This window comes from Phoenix dactylifera, unplaced genomic scaffold, assembly GCF_009389715.1.
Source record: "Phoenix dactylifera cultivar Barhee BC4 unplaced genomic scaffold, palm_55x_up_171113_PBpolish2nd_filt_p 001370F, whole genome shotgun sequence".
Lineage (NCBI taxonomy): Eukaryota > Viridiplantae > Streptophyta > Magnoliopsida > Arecales > Arecaceae > Phoenix > Phoenix dactylifera.
Genome location: NW_024068694.1, coordinates 14,216 through 34,857, shown reverse-complemented (window position 1 = coordinate 34,857; position 20,642 = coordinate 14,216).

Below are 20,642 nucleotides of genomic sequence, written 5' to 3'. Positions count from 1 at the left end.
AATCAAATCAGGTTCAATGGTTTAGTGGGTAGTGTCGGTTCTTTTACATGTTGAATTTCTTCAAGTTCAACATTAGATCCATTAGTTCCTTCTCCAAGAAATTCCTTCTTCAAGAAGACAGCTCTATTGCTGACGAACAACTTTTATTTTTCAACCAGGTAGAAATAATAACCCTTAGTTTTTTTTGGATAGCCGACGAGGAAACATCTATCAGACCTAGCTTCCAGTTTATCTGCTTTCAAATGTTTGACGTAGGCTGGACACCCCCAAACCCTAAGGTGAGTGAGCACTGGTTTACGCCCTGTCCACATCTCATGTGGTGTTTTAGTCACAGACTTACTCGGAACTTTATTAAGAATATATCCCCAGAAGGATATTGGCAGATTAGCATACCCCATCATGGATCGAACCATGTCTAACAAGGTTCGATTTCTCCTTTCTAATACTTCATTATATTAAGGTGTACCAGAAGGAGTCCACTGAGAGAGGATCCCACTCTCTCCTAGATATGTCATAAACTCACTGGAAAGGTATTCACCTCCTCGGTCTGACTGAAGAGTTTTAATACTCTTCCCAGTTTGTTTCTTTACTTTATTACGGAATAGTTTGAATATTTCAAACGATTCAGACTTATGTCTCATAAGAAAGACATATTCATACCTAGATAGGTCATCTGTAAACGTAATGAAATAAGAATATCCACCTCTGGCTTTTGTGCTCATTGGCCCACATACATCTGAATGTACAATTTCTAATTGTATAGAATTTATAAAGATCTAATCTTTACCTTTGAGCGGGTAGAACTTCACCGCTATCTGATGATCGTAGGATTTCTGGTTCTCTTGAAGCTGCATAAGCATCTGACCTTTACAGGTATCCACACGAGGTATAGATCGCTCCAAGATCTCACCGGAGTTCTAGCTCCCTTACAGAGATCACCTTTGATGGCTGAATTCCTCTCCTTTTAATCAACTCCTTGATTACTTTGAGAGGAAGAAGAAGGAGGACGACGAATGTCGAAGAGGAGGAAGAAGAGGATGGCAGCTCTTCTTCTTCTTCTTTTGCTCACGCCAAGGAGGGAGAAGGGAGAGAGGGTGGCGGCAGCAGGAGGGCTTCAATTACCTTATGCCTCGCGCCTAGTCCCTTTAAATAGGCATCTCATGCCCATACAAATAAGAAATAATTTTAGAGATCAATCACTCCTTGATTCAACCCTCTAAAATCTGCAACATCCCTTACTTAATTCTATCGCAACCCTTACCTAAAAGAGTTTGAAGAGAATCCAAGGGATGTGCTCATGCCATGTGGCAATCCGCATCAACGAGGAGGAAGAGGGGCATCTACCACTCCACATGGCGTGGGGCCATTATAGGAAAGGAGGGGCGGACATCCCTCCTTTCTTTGTGTGTGTGAGAAGGAGGAGGGGCGGACGCCCCTCCTTTCCTTCTTTGCTCCACACGCATGAAGGAAGGGCTCTCTTCCTTCCTTCCATGCGTGGGTCTCCAATCCAATTAGGATTTACATGGTCCCTCCTGATCATTTGAATTCTAATCAAATTAGAACCTAATGTGTCCTCCAAATTGATTTATATGAATCATAATCCAATTAGGACTTGAATTGAATTTCATAAATCAAGTTTCTGATCTAATAAGGAGTTCCAATTAATTAGGCCTTCCCATCCTTATCCAATAAGGTTAAACCTAATTTAATTAGGTCCAATTAAATTAATTAAATTGTAATCTAATTGCAAATCCTTCTTTCTTAACTCACTAACTCTTAGCGGGTTAATTCTTTTGTCAATCTAATTGACAATCAATTTTAGTTGTAATTCTAAATCGCAATTCAACCATCAGAACGATCAAAATCTCTAATGTGCGTGACCCCATAGGTTCTATTCTGAATAGTAGTGAGATATATTATGATCACTATCATAATATCATCGAAACTATTTTCAATGGGTTGAAACAATTTCAACTCTACTCTTAGGGTTCACTGATCACCAAGTGAATACATTCGAGTCTCACAATCCACTAGTGACACCTAGCAGCATATTGTGACAATCCAGCAGAACGAGGGATGAACCTCTCTAGGTGCAGTTAGCGTATGATACAGTACCTCTATCATGGATTCTGACCTGACGGAAGTTATGGATAACTTGTCAAACTCCATCATCTGTCTTATATTAGATTCATTTGACTCAAGTTCGAGATTGAAAACCTTCTTTTTCGGAACTGCCCTGGCCAAGGTCTTTCGAACTTAGTCTCATAAATCACATAGGATCTCTCCTAATCTATCAAGATCGATAGATCCTATCTAGATGCAATCCTAATCCGACAGTGAACCTACTGCAGCCAATCTGCACCACAAGGACCCTTAGGGCCCATATTTATGTGCTCGTCAAACTACAGCAACCTCACCATGATTAGCTGAGGCATCGTAGGTCTAAGTACTAGTCATACAACTGCAGCATCAAGTAAGTCACTGACGAGTGGATAGACATCCAAGTGACTTCTTACTTTAGTCACGCTCAGTACCCTTGTTCTGTAACAAGCACTTGCACAATCACCCCAGTGTCCCCACACTATGGACTTAAGACTCATCCATTGAGAAAGTGATCTGTGCACTAATCTCATCGGATTAATCACCGTCCTTCGTGATGATCCATCGATCAAGAGCTACTCAAGAATTAACTATTAATTACACATGCCTTAAATTCTCAACTCTTGAGAATATGTGTTATTATTTTATTAATTTCTAGGACGATTCATGGACACATAATAACACGAATGAACAAAATTCCTGATTTTATTAATTAATAAAAGATCTCCCAGAATAATTACAATGCGTCTACCAAATTGGCTTCTAGGATATACTCCTAACAATCTCCCACTTGCACTAAAGCCAATCAGACATATATCTAAGCCCCATCTTCTCAAGATGTGCTTCTTCTTTTGCTGACTCAGCTGCTTAGTGAATGGGTCCGCCACGTTATCTGTAGAGTCTACTCTCTGCACTTCTACATACTTCTTTTCGTGGTAGTCGCGTATCAAGTGATATCGTCGCTATATGTGTTTGGACTTCTGGTGAGACCTCGGCTCCTTAGCCAGCACTATGGCACCATTGTTGTCACAGTAGAGTGTGATGGCATCTGATGACATCACGCCTATCTCTTCAACAAACTTTTTGTACCATAATGCTTTCTTTGCAGCTTCAAAGGCGGCAATGTACTCAGCTTCTATGGTAGAATCTGCAATGATCGGTTGTTTGGAATTCTTCAAATTTATCGAACCACCATTGCACAAGAACACATACCCTGATGTAGACTTTCTATCATCAATGTCAGTCATAAAGTCTGAATCTATGTATTCTTCTACCTTTAATTCTGATCCTCCTCCAAAGACCGAGAATATATCCTTAGTTCTTCTTAAATACTTAAGAATGTTCTTCACAGCTGTCCAATGCTCTTCACCTGGATTCGACTGATATCTGCTTGTGACACTCACAGCAAGGGCTATATCAGGTCGTGCACATAGCATAGCATACATGAGGCTTCCTATTGCCGATGCATAGGGAATCTTGCTCATGCGTTGAATCTCTTCAGATGTGTTGGGGCACATCTTCTTGGAGAGATGAATTCCATGCCTTAGGGGTAAGAGACCCCTCTTGGAGTTTTCCATGCTGAACCTCTTCAGCACCTCCTCTATGTACATTTTCTGTGAAAGGCCAAGCATCCTTTTAGATCTATCTCTATAGACCTTTATTCCCAAAATATAGGATGCTTCCCCGAGGTCTTTCATGGAGAATTCTTTTGACAACCAGACCTTGACCGAGGTTAGCATGGGAATATCATTCCCAATTAGGAGAATGTCATCTACGTACAGTACGAGAAAAACGACAGCACTCCCACTAACCTTTTTGAATCTCTTCAGATATGTTGGGGCACATCTTCTTGGAGAGATGAATCCCATGCCTAAGGGGTAGCAATCCCCTTTTAGAGTTTTCCATGCTGAACCTCTTCAACACTTTCTCTATGTACATTTTCTGTGACAGGCTAAGCATCCTTTTAGATTTATCTCTATAGACCTTAATTTTCAAAATGCAGGATGCTTTCCCAAGATTTTTCATGAAAAATTTCTTAGACAACCATACCTTGACCGAAAGGGGCTTTAATACAAATTTCTTTTTGCCCAAATACAAAGAATAATAATTTGTATGACCATCATATCTCACTCGTCGATCGAATAACCATGGGCGGCCCAACAGGATGTGACACGCCTTCATAGGCCGCACCAAACTTCATCATGGAACTCTTTGCCCAAAGAAAAGAAAACCAAACATCATTGTTTGACGGGGATAGAGGAGTCGTCGATCCAACTTACTCGGTAAGGCTTAGGATAAGATTTCGGTTTTAGCTTCAACCTTTTCAGCAAGTCATTGGAGATGATGTTCATGCTACTGCCGTTGTCAATGATGAGGTTCATGGCCTTATTATTGTGCTCCACGCAAGTATGGAAGATATTGGTTTGTCGCCAATCCTCCCCCACATCCTCCTCTTGCCTAGAACCTGTAAGAATTCGACGAACAACACTAGAGGGCAGATCTGACCCTTTTGAGTTCCTCCGCTGGTTCCTCATCGTCGGTGGCATTTTCCTCATCATTAGGATCAACAAATTGAGGAAGAATTCCAGAGCACTCACCGAATTCATCCTCCTCACAAACTAAAGCGAAGCACTGGTCCTTCATAGGGCAAACGACCGCAAAGTGTCCATGGCCACCGCACTTGTAGCATTCGGAGTGATTTTCGCTTGGCGGCATGGGGCTTTTGGCTTTGTCGCTAGGCTTCGAAGCTCCCTGCTCTAGGTTAGGACCCCTGGTTGTAGAAGTTTCAGATCGTGTGAAGGAGAAGATACCTCGAGAGAAATGGGTGCTTTTGTTGCTGCGTTCCGGAGGTCGCCGCCCAACGAGAGTAGGAGTAGGATACCTTTGCCGTTGCTGTACCTCCACACGAAGGGCAAGCTGAAACACTTTCTCCATGCTGAAGATACGAGCCATCAACAACTCTCTTCATACGTCCTCCCTTAGCCCGGATCGGTACCGAGCCAAAGTTTGACGTTCCGACTCCGTGATGTTGCTGTGGATCGTCAACTCGTTGAAGCGGAAGGTGTAGTCCTCCACGGTAGAACCCCCTTGTCGAAGTTTCAGCAACTCCTCAAAGAGAGTCTCCTCATAATCAAGGGGAAGAAACTTCTCTCTTAACTTGAGCTGCATCTCCTTCCAATCGATGATGGGAGGTTGACGAAGTCGGTGAAGCCTATCCTCCACGCTATGCCACCAAACTCATGCTTGACCCTTTAGTTTTATCTTCACAAAATGAACTTTTCGTTCGCTGGACATGTTATACCACTCGAAGTAATCTTCGAGTGATAACAACCAATCCTGAAAGTTATTTGGATCAAGGTCACCACTGTAATCGAAAACATCAACACGTACCCGTTTCGACCCGTCATCAAAGTTGTCGTATTTTCGATGTTGTTGCTGCCCATATTGGTTTCCATAGTGCATCCCCATGTGAGGATTTGCTGGTGCCAGTGCTCGAGGGGCTCCAGGTGGGTGTCAGGGTGGGAGATCATTAGCAACAGGGTTATCTGGATCTCAAGTTTCAGCATCACCGTGGACGCCATGATCATCCTCGGAGTTGTTTTGCCCGTGGAAGGTGTGCGTCCAAAGAGCCTCCAACTTTCAGTTCAAGAAAGCTAGTTGTTGGAGGATTTCGGCTATGTCCCCCTCTGGTTGTTTATCATTATTGTAGGGACGTCCACTCTGGGTACTCATGATGAAACAAAAAAGATTTTTGATGGGTGATGGATGATTGGTGTAGGCGGTTGTTTAGGGATTGCAGAATTTCAGAATCCTAGTCGAAGTAGGACTCTAGGATGGCATATATTATGAAGAAAATTAAGAGTGCTAAAGTATTTAGAACTCCTTAAATCTGATGGCGTGATGATTAGTGATTATGAACGGAAGAAAACAGATGATTGGGGTATGTAAAACTATGGGTTAAAGGTTGTTTTATGGTGCAGCTGAAATTGCAGGGTCCTATTTGGAAGAGGACTCTTAGATGGCGTGATGAATTTGCTGATTGTTGATGGGAGGGCATGATGAAATAGCAGAGAAATAGATGGCTATAAAATTGAGGTGGAACTACGCTTTGGTATAGGACTTTTGCTCTGATACCAATTGACGCAGAAAGGGAAGGGATTGGGATGTGGTGAGGACTAAGATATGCTGCAAAAATCTCTTACTCTATGTTTTCTTGTGTGATGGCTATGGTTTATGGTTATTGGACGTGAGAAGGAAAGGATGAAGGACCACAAATTAGATCTAAAATCTAAAGGATTATGATGTGAAGGTTGGAGGGCGAAAAAGGATTCAATGGTAGATGCTGCGGTTTGAAGGAATAAGATAAATATGATAAATATGGGTTGAACAGAAGAGTCTCACCTCTACCCAAAACTCAAGGAGTTTTTTCTGGCTTCTCACCAAAAGAAAAGAAAAAGAGCCTTTGGAGTCTCACCAAAAGGGAAGAAGAAGCCTCTCACCTCTAGATCATAAAGCAATTGCAAGCCAAATTAATTCTGCCTTTATTCTTCAATGTCCACCCTTTAAATAGATGGGGAGTTGGAACAAAATAGAAAATTAATCTTATGACAAAACTCAGATTAAAACTCATGACTAACCTTGTAACTAAGGTAGGATTTGACCAAGTCAAGGGATCAAGTAAGACTCCTAATCAAAGTAGGAGTGGACCAAGTCCTCTTTTCACACAACATAACGTGGACCCCTTGATGCCACTTGTCAATCAATTACATAGACTCAATTACAAGACTCAATTCAGCAAACTACAACTCAATTAAGGACTCGATTGACAAAATAAACCAAAAATCAAACCCAACTTCATGCGCACGCTCTAAGGATTGGGCGCCTTGCTCCTGCATCAACTTGTCGAAGATGCCGCTGATGCTCCTCTTGATTGTGACTGAAAATCAGAATATCATAGAAGTAAACAACCATGAATTTGCCAATAAAAGGTTTCAGCACTTGTGTCATTATGCGCATGAAGGTGCTGGGCGCATTGGATAGGCCAAACGGCATGACCATCCACTCATAAAGACCCTCCTTGGTCTTAAAAGCGGTCTTCCCCTCGTCTTCAGGTCTGATCTGGATCTAATGGTAACCACTTCTCAAGTCCAACTTGGAAAAAATAGATGAACCATGCAACAAATCAAGCATATCGTCAAATTGAACAATAGAAATTGATACTTGACCGTCATCTTGTTGATGACTTGGTTGTCCACACACCTGTGCCACGTTCTATCTTTCTTCGGCGTGAGTAGGGCGGAGATGGCGTACGGGCTGAGGCTCTCTTTGATGCAGCCTTTGTGTTGCCCAGTAGATACAACCCAAGAGGGGGGGTGAATTGGGTCTTTTAAAACTTTTATGCTACTTCTAAAACTTTTTGATTAACTATGCTAAGTTGTATAGATGCACAGGAAAAGTTAAACTTAGCAAGGGTGTGATGTATAAACTTCGACTTGATTAAATATGCTTGCCACTAAAGGATGTGCAGATAAGAATTAAGCAAGCAATTTATCTAAGTAAGTAAGTGTGTTAGTTAGACTATAACAAGAGGCATTACAAACACAAAGGACATATAGTGGTTCGGTGCACCCCAGCACCTACATCCACTCCCCAAGACCTCTTGGGAATTTCACTATAATCCTACAGATTACAGCCGGTTGTTTTACAAGCTCACAACCCAACTTGTTGTTTTACGAGCGCACAACGAACTCGGTCGGTTTTCCCAGGCTCACCGACTAGAACCAACCCCGATTGTTTTCCCGGGATCACAATCGAACCCTTACACGTTGGTTTTACCCTCGGCTCACCAACAAACCTATCACCGTTGGTTTTCTCTTTGGCTCACCAACAAACCTTAACCCCTTGATTCAATCCCTTGATTGAATCAAGTTACAAGATATTGAAAACAAAGTATAAAGCAAAACAAAGCTTCTTAAGCAAGCAAATATAACAATATAAACAAATAGAGTAAAGAGAAGCCCTCAAACGAGTTTTGAAGATGGAGGAGCTCGGCTTCTTCTTTACTTGACCCTCTTCTTGATTTGGCACGAGGTAGAGGATCACTGAGGCAGCACACGGATGGAGAGGAAGCTTTGGGATTCTCTTGGATGCTCTTCTTCTCTCTATTTCGCTTTGGATGGCCCTTTTTGTGCTTATGGGAGATTTCCTTTGTAATCTCTTTGAGATCTCTTTCCTAGATGATCTCTCCCACTTCCATAAGTTCTCCCCAAGCTCTCTTCTTGTTTTTATAACTTTAGATGTCGTGGAAACAGGAATATAGCCGTTAGAGACAAGAAAAGAGCCGTTGGACACAGTCTGCACTTCCTGACAATGTTACCGTTGGGATCGGAGTCGACTCGCGCGATCAGGAGTCGACTCGCCTGTTGCAGGAGTCGACTCGTGCTTTACTGGAGACGACTCGGCCACTGTTCCAAATTTGAATTATGGTGCATCCTCGACTGAGAGTCGACTCGTCTTAACCCGGAGTCGACTCGCCAACTTCTGGAGCTGCCTTGGCAATTTCGGAGTCGGCTCATCCACTGAAGTCCGTGGATCCAATTTTGAATTTTGTCCTCTCGAGTCGACTCGACTGTCCTGGGAGTCGACTCGAATCTCAGAGCCCGAACTCCCGATCCTCTGTCTTTTGGCTTGTCCAGTCTTGGAGTCGACTCGAACTTCCTTGGAGTCGACTCGGCTCTCAGTTTCCGAAAGTTGGTCTTCTGCCTTTTGACGTGAAGCTGTCTTGGAGTCGACTCGAGCTGTCTGGGAGTCGACTCGAATCTCAGAGGCAGTAACTTGGTTTTCTGTCTGTCTTGGGGTCGCGGTGTCTTGGAGTCGACTCGCGTATTGCGGAAGTCGACTCGAATCTCAGAGTCCATAAAGTGCTCTCTGACTTTTTCTTTGTGTACCGCTGAGAGTCGACTCTTGCTTTCTTTGGAGTCGACCTGTCAACCATCGGAGTCGACTCGCGTTCCACTGGAGTCGACTCGAATCTCAGACCCGAAAACTGCTCTCTGACTTTTCTGCCTGTGACTCCTAGGAGTCGACTCATACTTCTCCGGAGTCGACTCATACTTCTCCGGAGTCGACTCGAATTCCACTGGAGTCGACTCGAAGACTGTTCTTTTGAATTTTTCTTTTGATTTTACTCCTCCAATTTGAATCCTTTGAACTTTAAACTTGGGCCAATAAATTGTAGCTTTCTTCCAACTTGAGAGCTTTGGAGGCCTTCTTGTGTTCTTCCAACTTGCTATGTTCCTTGCAAAATAAATATCTTTCTCCTTGCAACATAAACATTAGTATCTATACTTCAAGGTTTTGTGATCATCAAAATCAATCTATGAATCAATCTTTGGGTCATCAATCTCCCCCTTTTTGATGATGACAAAACTTGGAGTATATGCAATATAAAAGATATTGATTTCTAGAAGTAATACATAGCTAAGTTGCATGAAGTGGAAAACATATATATTTAAAAACATACTTCATGATAATGCTTTAGATTTAATCAGCTTAACACAATCAACATATTTAAATTTTAAGCTGATTTGTATTCAATTCAAAGTAATAAAGCATTCTGAGTATATAGCATATACTTAGATATTTCTCTCCCTTTTTGACAACATCAAAAAGATAGTGAAACATTAAGTACAAAGATCAGAGCAGAACACATCGAGTGTGAATTCAAGAGGTTTTTTAATTTGATACCACAGATAGTTTTCTAATCAAGTGTAGGTGGAATCTTCCTTAGGTTAATTCAAGAAGTACCACAAATGATATTCAAGGAAAAATATGAGTGGAAATCTAACCTCTCTTCACTAAGTATGAAAGCTTGTTCATTTAAGACCTTTTGCCCAATCTATTAAGTATTTTATCAACATGAGAGCAATTTAATTAATTTTCAGAGTAAAAGATCAAAACTTATATATTTGGAAAACATATCATCATGTTGGATCATTAATTCTTAATGACTTCAAAGTTCTTTTATGATAATAAGAGCATTGGGGCACAAATACCAAAATATGAGTTTATGCAATTTTTGATACATCTTTGAGTTCTTTTAAAGACTTTCTTTTATTCCTTTAGAAAATAAGCACAATTTGATACATAAAATAATGAATTGGCAAAAATTGAAGTTCTAAAGAGCAAGCCAATTAGGACTCATTAGTGAGGTTCAAAATAGATTTTCTAAGAGATACTCAAGAAAATTTAATACATTGTTCTCCCCCTGTTTCATTAAATTAGAGGCTCTCAAGATTTGTAATTTGGTTCATGAGTGATGCATAAGATATACTAACCAAATAACACGCCTCAAGGTGTATCATAAAGATTTTCAGATTTAAGTTTCAGATGATACATATTGGAGAGTATTAGGATTACTTTTCATTTAGTATTCTTTCTCTCTCCTTTAGCTATAGATTTATGCAATTAAGTCCAATAAGACCTCTCCTTCTGAAATTTTCTTTCTCCTCCTCAATTGATCATTCCATTTAAGAGTTTAGAATCCTAAGATAATGTTCAACAAAATTGTCAATCTCAAAAATATATTTTCTATAAGTTTCAGCTTATTTTCATAAGACTCAAGGTTTGAGATAAGACAACCTTTATAGAACTCATCTCAAGGTAATTAAAGCATGTCTTGCAATATAAGGAGGTTCATCAAAATCAATCCATAAAATTCAAAGTATGCATCAAAATAAAGTGTCTTTGGGATAGGATACTGAATATCTAAAGCTCCCCCTCAAAAGATGCATTCTTCTTTAATCATTTTAATTGTTGAATTTCAGATTTTAGTGATAAACGTGAATAACACTGAAATTCTGTAATATCAAGAATGTAGAGTAATCTAGTATTATTCCAAAATTTGTAGTAATTACTCTTTCTAATCCTTTACGAACAAGTTATGCTTTTTCTTAATCTTAGAGAAAATGTATAGAAATATTAATCAGAAAATGATTCATTTGAAGCTTAGTTTCTTTCAACCGCATTTACATTTTCTTTCTTTGAGAATCATTTGAGTGAGCTGAAATATTTCTAGCTTTAAGATCATTCACTCTATTGATAGAAGTGTTTAATAATGTAGGAGAGAAAAACATATAGATGATTATTGAAATATATATATTTTTATAACTCAATTTCTTAATCATAGTTTTTCAGCAATGTATACATGAAGCACAATAAATCTTTTTAATATCAAAATAAAATCATATATTTAGAAATTTTTGTTTGCAATCAAGATCATCGAAAGACACATCATTTGAACCAATATTAGTATACTTTGAAGATAAGAAATGATATGTTTCGGATGCGTATCGGAGCAATTACCAAAAGCATCAAAATTAATTCTGTTTTTATTAAAGTAAGACTTTATTTTAAAAATCACATTTAGTTTAAGCTTTTATACAAAATCAGATTCTGAATTACATAGGATTTTCAATTGAGGCTTTCAAAATCATAATTTGAGATATGTATCTTCCACATTATAGCTCATCTTAAATTATTAAGATTGAAAACACATATTTCAATAACATTAGAGCACTTTCAGAATCTTTGTATTTAATTTTGGGTTTTGATACAAAATGGAGGATTTTTTAACAAGTATTAGGATATTATGTATCAAAGTTAGGCAAGTAGAAAGATAGATCAAGATTAATTCATTCTGCCTAAATAGAGATATCTTTCTCTTCTCCTTTTTACAAATTTATTTAACTTTTAGATTTTAAAGATGATTGTGAACGACAAATCTGAAATTTCTTTTCAATAATACCCAAAAATTTATGCAGTATTTCAAACATTCAATCAAATTATCTAAGCATGGAGCATTACAAAATATTGAGAACCCATAATTCAAAACATCATTCCACATGCAACATATATTATGTGTTAAGTCATGCATTAAGATATTAAGAACAAGCATGTCAAGGATCAAAATCAATTCTTTTCAAATAAACTTTCCCTATTTAAATATAATCTTGCATTGATTTCATCCTTAAATTATGTTTTCAAGTGATAAAAAAAAATGACTTGATTCTTCTTATATACTTTCATTTACTTTGTCTTTCATTTTTACTTTCTTATGCTCTATACTCTATTTACTCCCTATCCGGTGGAGTTGGGAAGGGGCACGAGGTACTACCACTAGCCTCCCTCTTGTGCCGTTCCTAATATGCCCTACACCGAATAGTTGGGTCAAATAGTGCCGGGTACTACCACTAGCCTCCCCATTGGCACCATCCCTATGATGAGCAATATAGAAAGTTTAAAATGTTTACTTCAAACTCTCCCTATTTAAGTGTAATTAATTATGGATTTTATCCCTTCCAAAAGAATGCTCACCCAAGTCTCATAAGTGTGCCGAATATATTATGTTTGTTTTGCTTTTTCTTAAGATTGGAGTACTTGCCTTGCTTAGATTTTTCATCTCTTGAATAATGTCCACTTCCTTTTCTTTATCTCTCTCTCTTTTTGTTATTCTCAAGTAATTTACATGAAAGAGCAGAATAAAGAATTGATCTTATGTATCATATAGATGTATATTATGCAAACAACATTTTCATTGTGCTCAAGGATTCATAACTTCTCACAAGTTATTTTACATCAAAATTTTAAGCATATACTTGTGTATTTCATGGTTATGACATAGGCAAAGATATATTTTAGTTTGGGCAAACCATGAAACAATTTCTAAAAGTATAAGTCAGTCAATACACATATAGACATGATATCAAAAATTAATAATTAAAGAATTTAATCATGCCATAATAGGATTTAAGTTATTGACTTTGCTCAATTAATTTGTGAGAAAGGTATCTAAAATTACCTATTCATTATATATTCTTCAGGCCAAACTAGATTTCTTATGTGTGAACTTTTGACTGAAGAAGATCCTTTCTCTTGTTTGCATGTGAATGTTTATTGTATCTTACATGAAGATATCCTTCAAGTTGAAATCTCTCATTTTTCTTTCTTGAAGGAAGGTCATTAGTTTCTTTAAGATACAAAGCATTCATCCAACATAAGTATTTTTTAACTAGATGACTCAATATAAGATATGACAATAGTAGCATGTTGAGTCACTTTACTCAAGAGATTCCCTAAATATAAGCAGGCACATATCACTTGAACTAAAGAGATAGTTTCATTAAATCAGATGGTTCAAGAACAAGCATGTGAGGCAATAGAAAGATTTATCAAGGTCAATTCAATTTCTTATTTCCAAGATCAATTTAGTTTAGATTCTACTTGCTTAAGATAATTATCAATAAGATATGTTGTCTAAGTTTTAATCAACTTATCTTAAGCGGTTGTTTCTATCAAAATTCAGATTATGATTTATTTGTTATTAATATGATTCATTAAAGTTGGATTGAAGTTTTTCATAAGGGCACATAATAAGCATACATTCTGGTCTACTAGCTGTATGATAAAATAATTATTCTATCATGCTTCAATACAGCTTTAAACAATAGATCTACTTTGCTCATTCTTTTCAAATTCTACAAGATGGGGTCATAGATATACCTTCTTCATGCCAATTTTCTATAAGAGTTTTCTTGTGGTCTAATGTTGGTCAATGAAGATCCCCTTTCCTATTTGTCTTAATTTGGAGTTTGAGAGAAGATGTTAATTCATTCATCATACATATTTCAAACTCATCTTGTATGAGCTTAGTAAAAATCTACATATAAATCTTCATTAGCAGAACCAAAAATGATGTCACAAATTCTTCCTTTTGATACATAGATTTATCATTATTACTTTCTATCAAAAGGGTTGCTTAAGCTTTTATATCATGCTTTTGATGCTTGTTTCAAATCATATATTGCTTTATCATATTTGTAATGAGTGTTTTCAAATATGGTGGTTATAAAGTAAGCACATAGGAGTCCATTCTACACACTCATTTGATAAAATATAACATTCATAAAGCAAACAAATGATAATGGTGATTTTTACTTCTAATCATGCAAGAATCTTATCAAGATCTATTTCATCTTTTCTTGATTTAATCTTTTAGTAGTCATCAATTTTTCTTCATTAAGTGTATATGTAAAAGATTAACCATATAATTTGATTTTAGTATTTTGATAACAAATCATTAGTCTCATAAAGAATAAAATGAATTGATACTTCTACAACTAGAATTTTTCATGAATGTTCTATGTGCATTGCTTGATGAATGGTATCCAAGGATAGAAATATCTTTATTAGATTTGGCATTACTTTTCAAGAAAACATATCAAGCATAACATGTATGACTGAAAAATATGAGAGATACGCAATAGTTCATTTTCTATTTTTCAAAAGATCAAAAGAAGTTTTCATCAAAAATAGATCTAATAGAAGTCATATGTATGACAAGTATTGATGATAGCTTTTAAAAAGCATTTAAGTAGATGGCTATCATACAACATTGCCTTTTTCAATTTTTCAAAGATTCTATTAATCCTATTTTACTTATAGTGTTCTTGGTGCAGAAACAATTGTATTCAATATTATTTTCTGTGCACAACTTAACACAAAAATTGGTTTTCAAACCTGTCCCGTGATTCATAGTTTGCACACCTTTATCATTTGATCGCTTTTTGTGAGTTTGTGCCAATGCAGAAAATATTTCAATTTGAGTGCCAAGAACAAGGCCAATGTAAGCTTTTGAAAAAATTAGTGTTGGAAACAACATCTCTAGATTTAGAAATTTTTGTTTGTTTCCTTAGTTAGCATGCATAGCAAAGCTTTGACCTTTAAGAGGATAATCTAAGTAAGCCTCTGGCAAGGTCTTTTGAGATTAAGTACATACTAGCATGAGTTGATTTTGTATGCTAAAGATGGTTTCTTTAATCTTGGTATTCATAGTGCATATATTCAAAAACATACCAAGTACACATTATCATATCTATGATCAATAAACAATAATGCCATGGATAAAAAACTCTCAATCAAGCATATAGAGAATTCATAGAATTATTCTTAATAAATTAATCATTTTGCAACTTATCCAATAGTGAGTAAAGTATACTATAAAATGAAGTGATTTGATTATATTTCCAAAAGTATTTTCTATATCACAAAATTGATCAATACATGCAATTCATATTTTAATCGAATACTAAAGTAATTTCACTATGAGAGGATGCAATAATAACTTATATCATTATTTCTTTCATTTAACTCATTCTTCTTAATTACATTTTAAATTCAATTCCTTAGCACATGTCTAGAGCACCCATTGTTTAGATAACATCTTTTATTAGAACCTTGGATAGCTAGACATACTTGCTGAAGAATAATCATATTTTCAACTTAGGAACCCAAGTTCTTTTGGGTCCTTGTAGGTTAGCTATAATTGTTCCTTTTGTAACCCATATTTTCTTAATAGCTATTTTGTCCATGAATTTACAGATTTTAGGATTACAAGGGATGTATTTCTGTATCCTCTTGTTGAATTTAACAAACTTAGATCGAACATGAGTAGTAGAAAAACTTTCAGTTTTCTGTTTTTCCCTTTTAGGTGCATCAAATTTGTAATGTATAGATTTAGGAACAACAGAGGAGATTTTACTTAGCTTTTGTTTATCAGTATTATAAGACTCTGTTTTAGAATAATTAAAAACTGTTTTAACAAACATATTCTTAAAAGATTTTTGGGTGTACCAAGGTTGATATCCTAATGTAGCTTTATCAAATTCAGCTCTTTGATTATTTATCATTAGGTTCAATTTTTCAGAGCTGAGGGTAAATCTTTCAACAACAGGTTTTAATTTGTCAACTTCTTTAGTTAATCTTCTGTTATCTTCTGAAAGTGATTCATTGTTTTTCCTAAGTTTATCATGACTTTTAGTGAGAGATTGATCTCTTTGATTTAGTTCTTGATTTTCTTTCATTAAGATTTCAGTTTTACTAGTTAGTTTCAGTTTTTCATCTATTAGAATTTGATTTTCATTCTTCAAGTTCTTGTTCTTACAAATAAGTTTCTTATATTCTAAATACAAATCAGAAAAGGCATCATGGAGTTCATCAAATGTAAAATTGCTTTCAGTTTCAGCATGTACCTCTTGTGCCACCAAGCATGGATTTTCAATATGATACTGCTCTCCTTCTACACATGATGTTTCAGATTTGTTAGTGCATTCATATTTGTCTTCAAGCATATTCCATATTTCTTTAGCAGTCATGCAAGAAGATATGCAATTAAACTCATTCCTATCTAATGCACAATATAATAGGTTCATGGCATCAGCATTCAATTGTGCTAAGTCCTTTTCATTAAAAGTTTGAGAGAGTGTGTGAAGGTCATCTATTATGATTTTCCATAAATAATAGTTTTGTGATTGAATAAAGATGCGCATGCGTATTTTCCAATGTGTATAGTTTATGCCATTAAATAGTGGAGGTGTATCAATTGATTGTCCTTCTCCTAGAAAACTATCTATTTGAGTTGTCATGATCTTTGGCTCTAGTCGGTTAAGACTACAAATAATATATGAGCACCCGCTCTGATACCACTTGTTGCCCAGTAGATACAACCCAAGAGGGGGGGTGAATTGGGTCTTTTAAAACTTTTATGCTACTTCTAAAACTTTTTGATTAACTATGCTAAGTTGTATAGATGCACAGGGAAAGTTAAACTTAGCAAGGGTGTGATGTATAAACTTCGACTTGATTAAATATGCTTGCAACTAAAGGATGTGCAGATAAGAATTAAGCAAGCAATTTATCTAAGTAAGTAAGTGTGTTAGTTAGACTATAACAAGAGGCATTACAAACACAAAGGACATATAGTGGTTCGGTGCACCCCAGCACCTACATCCACTCCCCAAGACCTCTTGGGAATTTCACTATAATCCTACAGATTACAGCCGGTTGTTTTACAAGCTCACAACCCAACTTGTTGTTTTACGAGCGCACAACGAACTCGGTCGGTTTTCCCAGGCTCACCGACTAGAACCAACCCCGATTGTTTTCCCGGGATCACAATCGAACCCTTACACGTTGGTTTTACCCTCGGCTCACCAACAAACCTATCACCGTTGGTTTTTCCTTTGGCTCACCAACAAACCTTAACCCCTTGATTCAATCCCTTGATTGAATCAAGTTACAAGATATTGAAAACAAAGTATAAAGCAAAACAAAGCTTCTTAAGCAAGCAAATATAACAATATAAACAAATAGAGTAAAGAGAAGCCCTCAAACGAGTTTTGAAGATGGAGGAGCTCGGCTTCTTCTTTACTTGACCCTCTTCTTGATTTGGCACGAGGTAGAGGATCACTGAGGCAGCACACGGATGGAGAGGAAGCTTTGGGATTCTCTTGGATGCTCTTCTTCTCTCTATTTCGCTTTGGATGGCCCTTTTTGTGCTTATGGGAGATTTCCTTTGTAATCTCTTTGAGATCTCTTTCCTAAATGATCTCTCCCACTTCCATAAGTTCTCCCCAAGCTCTCTTCTTGTTTTTATAACTTTAGATGTCGTGGAAACAGGAATATAGCCGTTAGAGACAAGAAAAGAGCCGTTGGACACAGTCTGCACTTCCTGACAATGTTACCGTTGGGATCGGAGTCGACTCGCGCGATCAGGAGTCGACTCGTCTATTGCAGGAGTCGACTCGTGCTTTACTGGAGACGACTCGGCCACTGTTCCAAATTTGAATTATGGTGCATCCTCGACTGGGAGTCGACTCGTCTTAACCCGGAGTCGACTCGCCAACTTCTGGAGCTGACTTGGCAATTTCGGAGTCGGCTCATCCACTGAAGTCCGTGGATCCAATTTTGAATTTTGTCCTCTCGAGTCGGAGTCGACTCGAATCTCAGAGCCCGAACTCCCGATCCTCTGTCTTTTGGATCGTCCAGTCTTGGAGTCGACTCGAACTTCCTTGGAGTCGACTCGGCTCTCAGTTTCCGAAAGTTGGTCTTCTGCCTTTTGACGTGAAGCTGTCTTGGAGTCGACTCGAGCTGTCTGGGAGTCGACTCGAATCTCAGAGGCAGTAACTTGGTTTTCTGTCTGTCTTGGGGTCGCGGTGTCTTGGAGTCGACTCGCGTATTGCGGGAGTCGACTCGAATCTCAGAGTCCATAAAGTGCTCTCTGACTTTTTCTTTGTGTACCGCTGAGAGTCGACTCTTGCTTTCTTTGGAGTCGACCTGTCAACCATCGGAGTCGACTCGCGTTCCACTGGAGTCGACTCGAATCTCAGACCCGAAAACTGCTCTCTGACTTTTCTGCCTGTGACTCCTAGGAGTCGACTCATACTTCTCCGGAGTCGACTCATACTTCTCCGGAGTCGACTCGAATTCCACTGGAGTCGACTCGAAGACTGTTCTTTTGAATTTTTCTTTTGATTTTACTCCTCCAATTTGAATCCTTTGAACTTTAAACTTGGGCCAATAAATTGTAGCTTTCTTCCAACTTGAGAGCTTTGGAGGCCTTCTTGTGTTCTTCCAACTTGCTATGTTCCTTGCAAAATAAATATCTTTCTCCTTGCAACATAAACATTAGTATCTATACTTCAAGATTTTGTGATCATCAAAATCAATCTATGAATCAATCTTTGGGTCATCACTTTGTCCAAAAGCTCTTGACTTATTATTGAAGCTCTTTATGCTCCTTTGGATTCAGCCGGTAAGCAAGAAGATTGGAAAGACTTGAATTCGGTACTAAATCAATAACATGCTGAATGTCTCAAAGGGGTGGAAGTTTCTTGGGGAATTCATCAGGTATTATATCAAAAAAATAATTTAAAATAGACCTAAAATCAAATAGAATAATTTATGAATTTTCAGATCAACCTCCCTAGAAACAAGTGCATAAAATATCCCGATATCACAACTGATTTCTTTGAATCGCTGCATTGATGACCCTTTGGTTTACAAAAACTTTAGGTTTGAAATTAGAGACCTAAAGAGCTTTAGCACGAATTTCTTCCTGCCCAAATACAATGAATAACAATTTGTATGACCATCATATTTGACCCATCGATCGAATAATCATGGACGGCCCTAAAGGATGTGACACACCTTCATAGGCAACACATCACACCAAACTTCATCATAGAACTCTTTGCCCAATAAAAAGCAAACCTAACATCGTTGTTTGACGGAAATACAGGAGTCGTCGATCCAACTCACCTGGTAAGGTTTAGGATGGGGTTCCAGCTTCAGATTCAACTTTTCAAAGGCAAGTCGTCGGCTGCTACCGTTGTTAATGATGAGGTTCATGGCCTTATCGTTGTGCTCTATGCGAGTATGGAAGATATTAGTTTATCGTTAATCCTCCTCCACGTTTTTCTCTTGCCTAGAACTTGTAAGAATTCGACGAACAACACAAAAGGGCAGATCTGAACCTTCGAGTTTCTCTGCTGGTTTCTCGTCGTCATTGACGTTTTCTTCATCATTAGGATCAGTAGATTGAGTAAGATTTCAGAGGGCTTAATGAATTCATTCTCCTCAATGTTTATTCATAATTTTGAAAAGAATATGAAAATAATTGCTAGCTTTATACATGCCTGTGAGAAAAAGAATTTAAATATTTGAAATGATGATAGTGAAAATTATTTATACATAATGACATTTATATTCAAAATAATTATTGTCAATGCTCTTCATTAAATTTTAAAATTATGGATCTAGAATAACTTGAGCATGATATTAATTTAAGTTGTATAAAATACGTATTGATTTGATGAGACCTCATTATGTTGTATGAAATGGTCAATTAAATGTTGTTTGTAAAACCATGGATATATAGATTGGTCATATGCCTAAATAATTGATATTAATTAGACAATATAGTCGATTTCTAGTTTGACTATGATTTAGATCTAGCTAACTTGGCTGATCGTTAACCACATGTGTTCAAAAGCTAGTTTAACTTCAAGTCTAGCCAGTCGAGGCTAATCACCAGCACATGCTGCTTGCTAGGATGTTTTCATATGACTCAGATTTAGTTTCCTTTTGAGCCTAGCCAATCAAGGTGGATCGCTGGCACATACTAATCAAGAGCATGTTTCTTCTTGTTCAAGAGTTAGTCTCATTTGACTTTGTGAAATGACTAATTATTGTCATAGTCACATAAGATAAGAGAGAGCGGATGGAATAACTACTTTAAATTGGAAATTTAATTCTTGATCGGATCGATTAAATATTTTGAAAATTATGTCAGCAATCATGCTTTTGTAAAAAATTTATCTTAGATTAGACAACGTGCTTCTATTTATGATTGAAAATTTTATATTTTAAAATTTTGTACTTTTTAGTACTTAATATGTTGGATCCAACTAAAGATAATGATGACTTACTGTGCTATAGCTCACTCATCTCTTTTTCATATCTTTTAGATGCCCAGGTGTAAAATTGGACTGGGACAATGGGCTGAGTGGAGAGAAGTATAGGGCTTAGTTGACTTCATTTGCATCTTTTTTAAATAAATGGATTAATAGAAAATTTGTATGGACTTTCTTTTATTTATTTTATGAGATTTTTTAGAAATTTATTTTAAACTATTGTTCTAGAAGTAC